This window comes from Pinus tabuliformis, chromosome 7 (assembly GCF_031772625.1).
Source record: "Pinus tabuliformis cultivar Carrire ecotype Pingquan chromosome 7, CPIR1, whole genome shotgun sequence".
Taxonomy (NCBI): domain Eukaryota; kingdom Viridiplantae; phylum Streptophyta; class Pinopsida; order Pinales; family Pinaceae; genus Pinus; species Pinus tabuliformis.
The window spans coordinates 1,617,704,450-1,617,717,625 of NC_142293.1; positions in this window are offsets into that span (position 1 = coordinate 1,617,704,450).

Sequence of the window (13,176 nt, forward strand, 5' to 3'; positions counted from 1 at the left end):
TGTTATTATTATTATTATTAACATTACTATTATCATCATTATTAATATTTTGTTAATACAATTATTATTAATGTCACTATTAATAATAATAATATTATTATTAACATCATTAATATTATCATTATTATTAATAATGTTTACTAATAGTGTAAATACTATCAATACTATCATTACTATCAATATCCCATTGTTATTATTATTATTAATAGGCTTATTGTTATTATTTTTATTATTATTATTAAGCCGGGAGAGGTCCGAGCCTTCACCATCCATGCAGATCTGGGTAGACACACCTGCCATCGAATCGAAGGCGTAGCCATCTTCAGTAAGATGCTGAGGGAGGAATGCACTTACATTGTTTGCGCAGATCTGGCTGGATATGCCTGTCATCAAATCCAAGACACAGTTCTGCACCCTTGAAGAGCGCAGGTCAAACAAAGTTTTTGAAAACAGTCCGAACCTGAAACGCTAAGGAAAGAGCCCGGGGATGGACCATTTTCAGATGCTTGTAAATCACCTTCGAGCTGTGAAGAAGAGCGATCAACAGAAATGATGTTGTCTTTATTTATTTAATTTTATTTATTTTTAAGTTTATAATATGTCCATTTAACTCGTATTTTAATAAAATATAACTAACTATATTACTCTAATATTTATATATTTAACAATTTTATAACTAACTATTAATTACTCTAATATTTATATATGTAATAACTTTTTTAACTATTAATTTTATTTAATTAATTTATTTTAATATATATTTATAACTATAAGTTTATTAAATGGTCCCTTTACTTTTATTTTAATTAATTAATTATTTATTTAAATATGGATTTTGCCCCTAATCCAGTCCATCTAACCGTTTTTCGGCCAAATTTAGCCGTTAGACAATATAGTGTTGTAATTTCTGATCTAACTATTTAAGATGCTAAGCTAGATCTGATTCTTCAACTTGTCCTAACGATGAAGCACACTGGTTGGTTCGAAACACGTCGACAAATGAAATTTCTGGTGATTTACGTCGAAAAATCTCTCATAAAAAAGACAAGTCATCGCTACCATGAAATACTATGTTGACTAGTGTCTTTGACGAGTAATAACACGAGTGACAAAATCATTTAATGATAATAGTAAGACTATTAGGATTAACCAGGGTTGTGGGGGAGTGCCCCTTGAATTGCACTCCCTTTGGGAGTGAGTTTTTGGAGCGAACTTGAGAGCGAAATTTTCTCTCCCTAACCTTTTTTGCAATTTACTTTTTACAGTAACATTCCAAATGCAATTTTTGTTCCAAGAAACAAATAAATTTTTGAGTGGGGCACCTTAATGATCAAGCCTATGGCCCTAGTATTGATATGCAATTCATGGTAATGTTAAATTCTTAAAGTAAAAGTGACATTCTCCTTAATCTTCATTTTCATCCTTTTACTTAAATTTTTATCATTACCATGAAATGGCTCACAATGTTTGAGAGTGGTTCCGACCTCATTGGATTTCATATGGAGAAAGTAGAATTTTAGATCTCATTTAAAATCTAGTAAACTTATCAGTTTTTTAGGATTTCGGGATTGGGGGGATTGCAATGTTTCCATTGGATTTTGTCATGTATTAGGGTATGGAACTCATATTTAATCAAGAGCACCAATCCCTCTATGTACCTTGATGTTAGTGACATTGGTTGCCAAACTCTTATATCATGGCCCTACTAAAAATGTACCTATCACTCAAACAAAATCTTGACTTGACATGCTATGTTTTTTCTATCTTATGTTAATGCTTAGATGGTGATATTAATGACAAAGATCGTGATTTTCCAACAAGACAAAGAAATTAGACATTTCTCGTGGGCAAGAGGCCAAAGCACTAGCAATAGATAATAGATTTACTTGTCTTTTCTAGTTTCTTGTAGTTTTTATAACTGTTGACTCTTTCACATTTAGTATGATATTTTTTGTAAACAATGTATGACAATTTAACTTTGAAGTTTGAAGTTGGCAATTATAACTCATTGGTAATGAATTATGAATATGATGCTTCGTGAAAGTTATTTCATTTCATTTCATTTTATAACATTTTATTTCATGTTAGATATTCTTTGTTATAATGGTTACACTTAGCTTACAAGTACAACTTTGGTGATCAATGATGATAAATGTTATATATTGAATTTTGAAAGCTTGAAACTTTAAGATTGATGAATCATGAGACTCAATATGTTGTATGTTACTAACTTGTGGACGTGGTTGATGAAGATTATAACTTCTAGATAATTGATGTTATATGATTCAATCCATGTTTTCATGCTTTTTATATCTATTTTATCATTCTACATGCTTTTGTTGACATATATACATCAAAATATAAAAATTCGCTCCTTCACTGAAAACTTTTAAAAATCCCACTCCTACGTAATCTTAAAATTTACCACTAAAAAATAAACATATATTTGCAAAAGTCTGCATCTCGCCCAATAATCGGTCACGTGACATCTCTTTTTATTTCATTGACATTGAATTAATAAGTGTTTCGTGTCATTACCATCATCTTCTAACTAGATATATATTATAGTTGCATCTCGTTACCTTTTTCTTTGTTAACTTGCTTTCATCTCGTCAGTAGCACCTTTGTCAATTGCGTCTCTCTTCTTCACTACTTTTTTTTTTTTTTCTCTTTATTACGTTTTTTTCTTCAATTTGTCAAAGGTTTGTTACACTACCATAAAGTTTTTTTCTTCAATTTGTCAAGGTTTGTTACACTACCATAATTACCTTTATGGTTGCACCACTTTTGTCAATTGCGTATCTTTCCTTCACTTTAGCACTTTAGCACCTTTTGTCAATTTGGTTCTAACCTCCTACTCTTTTTTTAATGTTTTTTTTAATCAATGGATGATTCTTGGTTACAAGAATAGGTTTTTAACAATAATAATTATTACCTAATCTCTTTATAATATATAGCTTTTACATCATTATTTTATGGCAGTTAACTCTTTTCCTTTCTTAATTTTTTTTAATTAATGGAGGATACTTTTATTAGAATAGAGTTTAACAATAATAATTATTAATTATATATATATATTAATTTTTTTTTTTCAACTAAAAAATTGTACCCAGAGCAGTTCTCAAGTGTATATAGTTATTGCTCAAGCGTATATAGTAACTGCTCAAGCGTATATAGTCTAGTTTAAGATTGGACCACAAGACATGTGAGAACCAAGCCTCCCCACCTAACCATTGGACCACATTGGACTAATAAAAAATCTCTCTTATATAAATTATTAATTATGTTTTTAAGGTATTTTATTATTGTTGTGTTAAATTGTAATTTGGTATTAAGTGATTTATTTTCATGAAAATTAGAAGATTTGTATTAAATTAGTAAACTTGTATTTTGAAAGATGCTACAAGTGTACATAAGTAGATTTAGCCTTCAAAATGAGTCATACAATAATAATGGGCTAAAAAATAGAGATATTGAAGTTTAACAAAAAAAAGAAGAAAAGCAAACATAATAATGTAAATTTAAAGATACACTTCAAGAACATTGGTACAAAAGAAAAACATGAAGTTAAATTTATGGGAATAGGATGAACAATGTATTCTATACTTGCAGAGGATTTATCAAGAGTTGCTTCATTGAGGTGTGAAATATAAGAATTCATTTCAGAATTGAGGGTTCCTTGAAATTCATCCACATTGAAATTATTTTTGTTGACATTTTGAACCATCAAGTGTGATTCATCTTTAGGACAAACTGATCAAGAAAAATAGATAAAGCCCGAGAAAAAACCTAAGTCAAAAGTCAAAAGAAATAACCCTTCAAAAAATAATAATAGAAAGAAGAACAATAGAATAAACTAAAAAATTTAATATTTAATAACTCAACCATAGTAATTATTAGGAATGATATTTAAATAATTAGGAATGTTAATGATAGAAATAAGTTTTAATATTTATTATTAACCTTGATGTTAATAGTAATGGACAGTATAATGTTAATGTTATACTAAAATAGTATAGTGGTATAACAATATATATTAATAATTGAGAATGAAGTTTAATAGTTATTATTATTAATTATTGGTAATATTATTGAAACTCAATAGTATTTTAATAGTTATTAATTATTGATAGTATTACAATTTATTAATATTAATAGTATTTATTTTTAATATTATTATTAGTGAAAATAAAAAAAATAATAATTATTAATAATGGTATTTAATGATTATTATAAAAATCATTTATTAACAATTATATATATATATATATGATTAAAACTATTATAAAATCGTCACAACTAAAATGTAACAAAATATAACAAGGTTAATGAATTTAAAAAGATAATGGAATAATTATAATAATTTTGAAGAATAATAGTAATATTAATGATAAAAAGGAGAGAACAAATTCACCTCATGTAACAAAATATTAAAAGGTTTAATAAATCTAAAAAGATAATGGAATATTTATAATAATTTTTGAAGAATAATAGTAATACAAATGATAAAAATGAGAGAACAAATTCACCTCATGTTGAGAAGATGAATTAGAATTCCTAGAGGAAGAAAACCAAATGAAATTCTAATGTTGAGTTGCGTTGATGATTGAAAATTGGCTCTTGATTATGTCAATTTCATCTTAGAATTGGTGAATAAGCTTACAATGTTGAACCAATAAATCCATCATCATTTCTAGTTTAAGGTTGTCCAAATGAATATGCTAGGTGAAGGATGAGTGGAGGTCGATAATATCTGCTTCCTATTGAGTCAAAGTAGACTTGATAGTGAAAAGGCTACGAAAGGTCATGATAGAGATGTGGACTAGTGAGAAATAGAGTAGTGGCAAGAAGGGGCTAGGAGGAGGGGGCATAGAGGGAAAAAATGATAGGGGAGGAAATAGAAATAATTTACAAGAGAACAATGGTATTGAAAGACTTAAATTGTAGTTGTAACAAGTTGTACTAGCTGAGATAGAGACCACACCATGGCATTATTTCACAAAACAACCATATCTAGAGCTTCATGTAAAATCCCACCCCAAAATGGAGATTTACATGAGGGGATTTATGATGAGGCGAGAGAAATAATCAAGTTATATAGGGTGATAAAGAGGAGAACCTTTGCATGAGATTGATACAATGGCTCTTGGACACATTTCATGAGGCGGTGGGCATGATTTAATGTGAGTCTTATCATGGGATATAATGTATAAAACATTTCCCATTAATGATATGGAACCCAACATTTTCTAAAAGGCCTTTATTGGCTTGGAAATCCACAAATGAGGTTTGGATTGAGGAGTGTGAAATAAGAGAATTTAGAAAGGGAAGGCAATAATAAGAGGATATGGAGGAAAATAGATTTCAATGATGATAAGAGGGGAGTGTTTAGACACATATTGCATATAGTGTTTTTAGAGTAACTTCCTACAACATGTAAACTTAAGATATTGAGGGAGGAAGCAAGTTTGACTCCCAATAATAAAGCATAGACTTTAACTTGATTATTGGTGGTTTTTCAAAAGTTTCGAGAGAAAGTATTTACAATATATCTGCCTTGCCATTAATGAATCATGTAAAACTTGCCACCTTATTAAGTGTCAATATTTATTGTGATAATAAATTGGATTGAAAATCTAAAAGATATGTTCCTAGATAAAGTCGATAAATATATTTTTGAATTGATGATATGTAATTACGAAACATTTATCTAATAATAAAATGTGATAAATATAAATTTATTATTAATAATAAATAAAAAAATATTATTTTTATTAATAATATTTCATACATTGATTTTAAATAAATTTTATATTAATATAGTTAAAATATTTATGAGAATATGATGATAAATAATTAGTTAAAGAAAAAATTATAATTGTTGGAAACATATTTATGGGATTATGTAAATTGAATTATTAGCCAAATACTCAACCTCCTTAAATTCCCACCTCTCATATTCCAATGCACCAAGATCGACCTGGCATTTGTATTCCAAGTCGAATCACTCATCAACTTAAGCCATGTCATGCTCAATACACATCTTCAATTGTTGGCCAACACTCGAATTTGTTGTTTCTATTCTATTTCAACCCAACGTTATAAAAGCATCAACGATACACTATTGAGAAGCATTTGCATGATCAAATCCCACCATGCATTTATCTTCGAATTACAAGCTACTGAAAATGGCATTGATGGCTTACCTCATTATAGTGCGAATTTTTCGAGGTTCTTTTGTCATCATTTGACAAGCATGAGGATCAACTTATAGTCTTAGGGGTTGGATCATTAAGAGAGATCGAAATACACTTTTGTTGTTGAGCATAAACAAAAATAAATAAAAAATAGCCATCTCCTCATGAATGTTGAATGAATGGTGAACAAGGAAGATGGTACATAAATCAAGGAATCCAGTTTTACTTATCTTACTCGTTATTTTTGAAGGGTCCACTTGGTCTCTTGAACATATCTTGATTGCATATTTCTAGAATATTTTTGAATCTAACGGATATGAGTAAGGTCAGACAATTGACCTCGCTCATGTCTGTTGGATTCCGAAATATTCCCGAAATTCACAATCGAGACAAATATGCCTCACTTGGCTACTCACTCTAAGTCCACATACAAAACCGCTACACAATTAAAAATGTTGCCATAAAAGTTTGTTGCTTTACCTCTTGCTCGTGGGTTAGAAGCCATGACCAATTTGTTGTTTACTTCTTTTTATTAATTAGTGATGCACACAATTTGAATATGTTTTGGCTACAAGGATTTTCGATTTCTATTGATCTTTGACTACAAATTTTTGATATACTAATAGTGTGTTCCTTATGGATTTATTTCTTGAGAGATTAGAAGTTCTCAAGATAAGAGATTGACAAATTTGGCACCAACTTTGTTTTTTAAAGGAAAGATAAGTTGTTAGCAATCACCATGTTATGAAGTATTATGTAAACCATGAGATTTCAAAATTCGAATCAGTGTTAGTTCAAATCAACAAAAATAAAAAGAAAGATAAATCAACCAAACCTAAAGGACTCTCAATTGCATGCATTAATGATAATGTAGTTATAACAAGAAGAACCCATAGATTGGCCCAGGAATATATTAGCTATATTGGGAGCTACCAATCTATGTTTTTGTATGTTTATAGGTGCATTTTTGGTTGAAGCTATCACCCTTCATTCGTTGAGTTTAAGTTGTTGAAAATGGTTCAAATTGGTGAAGTATTAGAGTTACTGAATACTTTGATACTCTCTATTGTTGACAATACAATCAAAATCAACAAAGTCTTTTTCATCGATGTTCAAATTTGTTTACAAGATGCATAGGAGAAAATAAAGTTTTTTGAGATTGAAACTTATCTACAATGTGATGAACTTCAACAAAAGAGTCATTATTATGTACTAGTCATGGTTCATAACAATTTCTTGATTGAGATGAATTCTCATAAGTAACTAATACTTGAACATATTAATGAAATCACATTAGGTGCAAATTCACATGATGTAGAAGTTCAACTTGCACTTTATGTTGAAGAATGTAACTAGGTTCGGTCTTCATAATTGTATAATGTAATTTATTTGTCAAAAATAAATTTTATTATGACTTATTAAAGCATGGGTTTCATGCTTGGGTCATCATGTTTATAGGTCAAATCCTCCATTGTAGGCTTCTAGGTTTTATATTGAGTCAATAGAGTCATTGCCAATTTTATTAGACCCTTCTTGGGCTTTTGTATAATGTAAAAATAATTATTTTTGAGTCAAATAGGTCATTTGACACCTCCACACCAAGTCGACCCTATGATGATGAATTCAACCTACATTAGGGAAATTCGACCCACAGAAGAGGCTATATATAGGCAGGTAGTTTGATCCATTTGCTCACTCACTCAACAAGTTCGATACACAAGAAAGAGAGGCAGTAAAAGGTGAAAAATTCCAATAGAAGGAAGAAGATTCCAGAAGAAGACAAAATTGATTTTTTTGGTTATCTTTCTCTCACACGTGCGAAGTTACTGGGCTATTGTTGGGGCCGAAATTCTAAATTATATTGCAGGTTGAAGTTCTGCTGCTGGGGTCCAAGTTATGTTGGGGAGGTTGAAATTTTGCTGCTGCTAGGTCGAAGTTTCTGCATGGAGAACATCACTTGGAGAAGAAGAAAGGGATGACTTGGTGATGGGGCAAGTTCGTGTCTAGGTCAAAATATTCTTAGACTATCTCATCTTGTTTTTTAATCTACTAAAGGAAGAGTTCTGACTGGGTTTTCCCCTTATAGGGGTTTTTCCCTGGTTTTCTGCTTACATCTCGTGTCTCTTGTTCTTGTGATATTCATATACAAATAAATTGGTAATTTCTTGATGAAACATAATATAATAAATAAGTAAAAGAAGGAAACATAATTCACAAGTAATTATCAAAGAAGAGGAATCAAACCCTAATTACTACTAACATTGATTTCTCAACATTTTCCAATTTCATCATTAGACCTTGAGAATAAGTCCTCAACAACAACCATAGAATTGGTATTAGATACAAAAATGAAGTGACCTTTCACATTCCAAACTACTCCAAACAAATTCAATTTTCGAGTGACAGGTTTCTTGAACACCCATCTTCACTCGCTCCACTTCAACATCAGATTCTCAAATGGCAACATTGTCATTGAGTCGGCCACATGAACAATCAATGTTTTGGTCTTCACCCTTGTGAGCATTGTGGAAAACATACTCATCATTTAGATAGATGTTCCTCATAGTAGTCTTGTAAGATCAATGATTCACCTTGGATGGATCACTTATTGGTAACCATCTTCAATATATAAGAAGATATATCGATCATGTTGCAGAGTTCATTCTCGAGCATTGATACATCTTACAATGGATATATTTTCACCTTCTCACCTTGTATCTAATAAGGGGGGAATTGATAGTCGAATACTAGTTTCAAATTCATATAAAGGAAGCTTGAGTCACATCTAGACCTAGAGCAAAGAGCTGGAGCTAGCTACAACCGGAGTCAAAGTTGTAGTTATAGATAGACTGATATTCCATGAGCAAAATTTGGTTTTTGGTCCTCCTTCAACCACCACTTAGTAGAAGACTTACTACTTCTATTAGAAAATAGTTTGTGGTCATCTTCAAACCATAATTTCAATAGTTTGTGGTCATCTTTAAACCATCATTAGAGAACACTTCCATTTTGTAGATGACATCAACTTCTAGTTAGATTCAAAATTTTTCTAGGAGTTATTTCAAGCCAACTTCCATAGTTGGTGGTGAGCCTTACACTACCACTAAATTTAGAATATTTTGGCTTTTGCTACCCATTTGGTTTATGGTTTTCCTTGAATCACCATATTCAGAGAGCACATCCAACCATTGGTTGTCATCCACCTCCATATCTTAAGCTCTCTTCTTGAACTCACAGTCACCCCTTTGGATTTAGGTGAGGAATCTTCGAAACATAATTCTTAAGGGATTATGTAAATTGGATCATTCTTGTGCATTATCCTTGGGGGATAAGGTCCTTCATAGCTAGATATTGACATTGATTTTGAATCGATTTTGGAATGTCCTCACTCCAATCTAATTAAAGGTGGTGAGTTGTTATACTGAGACCAAAATTGGCTAACTTGTCAACCAGTTTGCTGCCTTCTTTGCGAACATGAGAGAGGAGGGGAGTTGTGATTTTTCTAGGAGTTTGCAGTATTACCTATCCAAACTTACAAACTACAACTCTTACAGAATTTGGAAGGATCTGATGCACATTGGATTCTGTTGAAGATATTAATAGTGGTCTTGGAATCTTATTCGATAATGAGATTATGAAATTTTTGCAGATAGAAATTAGGAATCCCTACTATAGTGCCCAAATTTCAACAACATTATTAGTGTTGAGCCTTATGGAACTTTCATAAAAATGTAGAATCTACCCATTTGCATCACAAAGACTCCATCATACCTGACTTGGCCTAGATTCCTTTTGATGCCCCATCGAAGTTAAGTTTGATGAAGTACTTTGCAGGAGGGGACCAGAAGGAAGGGTTGGAAGGGAAGAAATTGGGGATAGAGGGGCTTTCCATAAGGAATAGGGAGGGACCAATTTTGGTTAGAATGACTTTTTCAGATTGATTTCATTCTCAATCTTTGGAGGACCAAGGAAGAGAAGAAATTTCTTCCCTTATTTTATTTAGGACTTGCTAAATAAAGTTTGTGGAGGCCATGATATTCTTAAATGTTCGTTTGTTACAATCCTTCCAAATCTCCCATAGGATGAATCCTAGGATGAGTTTCCATGCTCTATTGACAATGGGATTAGTAAAAGTGGAGTCACACCAAAATTGTAGAGTGGAGAGGAAATTATTTTGTGTTCTATCGATTTGTCGAAAGGACATAGTAAGGTGGTCCTAGATAGAAGTAGTGAAGTTGCAACTGCTGAGAAGATGGTTGACATTTTATGAATTGGATAAACAAAGAAGATAGATAGAGGGGCCCCGAAAACCACAACTTTGAAGTGTGTCCCATGTCAAAATTTTGTTCTATAATAGAAGCCATAGAAAATGAGTGATTTGGGCTAGTGTTTGAGATTCCATATTGTATGCATTTTTCTTTGATCATCCTCATTTTTGTTTCTTGTGAGAAGATTGCAAGATCCAAAGAGGTTAAAATTTCCCGAAGGATGGTAAAACCAACAAAGAATATCATTGCCCTCTTGAACCACAATTATTTTTTGTTGCTAATTATTGTTTGATAATTGTGCTTTCATTTTGGGAGGGAGGCTGAATCCATTCCTCACATGAATTCCAATTGTACAATTTGGAATTGCATAGGGACGGGTCCCAATACTTTGCAACTGATTTTTGTCCCTGGAGATGAGGGATTCCCTGGTTGGGTAGAGTTTTTCATTCTAAGCTCATTTCGGCCACTAATGCCAAGAGTCATCCCAAAATAGTGCATTGTTCCTGTTTCTGATTTCCCAAAAACTATGCCCATAGATAAGATGTTTGTTGCTCCAATCAATACTCGAAATGTGAGAACCCTCGATGTTGCATGTCATTCTGATGAGTTGATATTCTTGGGTATTAGGGACATACCTTTGAAATTTCTTCAAAATGTCTCTTTTAATGGATTTGGGTTGGCATCACTTTGAGGTAAGCATAAGGTGGAAATTTCTTCTTCCTTCTCATTTATTAATATATGCTTATACCATGATAATTCATTATCCCTTGGAATGCATATTTTGGCTTCTTAGGATGGAAGTTTGGGGCTTTCAATAAAAATTATTGGTGAGTTATGTGTTTCTAGGATTGCTAAATTCTAATGACGACTTCCTTTGTGATTTTGATTGCATCAACATGTATAACTTTGGTGGTGGTTGTTTGAACCTTTGTGTTGGTTTTGTTCCTCGTCTATGGTGAAGGCTTGGATGGTGGTTTCAGTGGGGAGTTTTGCATTTGGGATCCTGTTGTGCTATTCAACAACCCCCCATTTATTAATAATAGTAGTTAATATTGCATTAATAAATAGGGACCTTTCAAAAATCCTTCCAAAAATAAACTTAGCATTTAGGCATTTTTCTTATTTAATTTTGGAATAAAGCAAGATATCAATCAAACCCATTTTTCAAAAGATATACTAAATACTTGCCTTCCCGCGTATCGCATAATTAAGCATTATCAAAAACCTTGCTAATGCACCAAATCTAGTGAAAATCTATTAAAAGAGGACTCCACGCTTTATACCTCGAAACTATCATATTTTTGATACAAACTAGGTCCTAAAGCTTTTCTCGTCAAAACCAAGTCTCGCATCGCATATCGCTATTTATGAAGAGCCCGATTTAAAAGGTTATCTCAAAGCAAGCAAAATGCGAAACTGCAATGGCATCGTAACCTTTATCGCATCACATTTCGAACATTTAAAAGAGTACCACAAACTTACCATCAATCGATATTGTGAAATGCGATCAAGACCCAGATCCACTTCTTGGATATATTATGAACAAATGTTTAGGTCTGCTTCTTACTAAAAAGGTCTTTATTCTGCAATATTGGTTCGCAAATCGCAAAATCAACATTATCGCAATTCAAAGGCTCGCCACCCTAGAAGCTTTCTTCTCGACTAACGATGCAGACATTTATGAGCATTAAAGCTAAGAGATAACAAATCATTAGTGGCATTTAGTAAGAGTTAACCGCATTTATGTGTGAAAAGCCATTTAATGTGATATGATATCTTCTTACGTGCGTTCAAATAAAACTCCTTTTATCACCTTTACAAGTTTTCCGCATTATTCCATTTCACATTCAGTTTCATCTTTGTGTATCCGATAGCTGTTGTTCTTCACTTTCAGGGAAAATCCACAGAGCAAATCATTGGGATAAATGGTGAAGAAAGGCATCGCAGTCGTCACTGAGAAATAAAAAATGACTCCTCTATTTACATATACTACATGCAGCAGAGAGGGAGGAACCTCTACGTGGTAAGCCATGTATAATATACTGGAAGAAGAGCAACCAAGGATTCTGGGAACGAAGGTCACAGTTGACAGTTGTGATTCCTTTGATGCCTCCATGATTGAGACATCATTCTCTTTTTTGCATCGCATAGCTGCATGTCCAAAGATAATCCCTTATTCAGACATGGTTAAATGGGTTATTGATGAAGCCGACATCTCAGACAGAGAATTCAAGACCAAAAGCCAAGAGGTTATGGGATCTTTTACACCAGACAACCCGCGATTTATGTACCACCTACCAGACCCACAAGTCATCTACAACAAACAGTTCGTCGAGAAGTTTGCTAAAGAGAATGAGGACCCAACAGACTGCACCAAGATGTGGTCAAATAATGAGGGAAAAATAAAAAAAGACAAGAACGATATGTACTCTATTGGGTCTATTTGTCCCCCCCATAGTTTTGCAGCGGCCATGCTATGTAGACTATTTGGAAAACCTGATAGCACTAAATTCTCCCTAGAATGGCTGTCATTAATAGATGCAACTGTAAATGCAACTATAATGAATTGGGCGCAAATTTTGTCTAATAATTTAGCAAGAAAAATAATGGAGTATAGAAGGAAAAGAAGTGTTGATCCAAGTGTTTCCCCTCCATTTTTTATGAGTGCCTATGTAATGGATGCAATTTGTTTTGGTTTGTAATTTCCTATC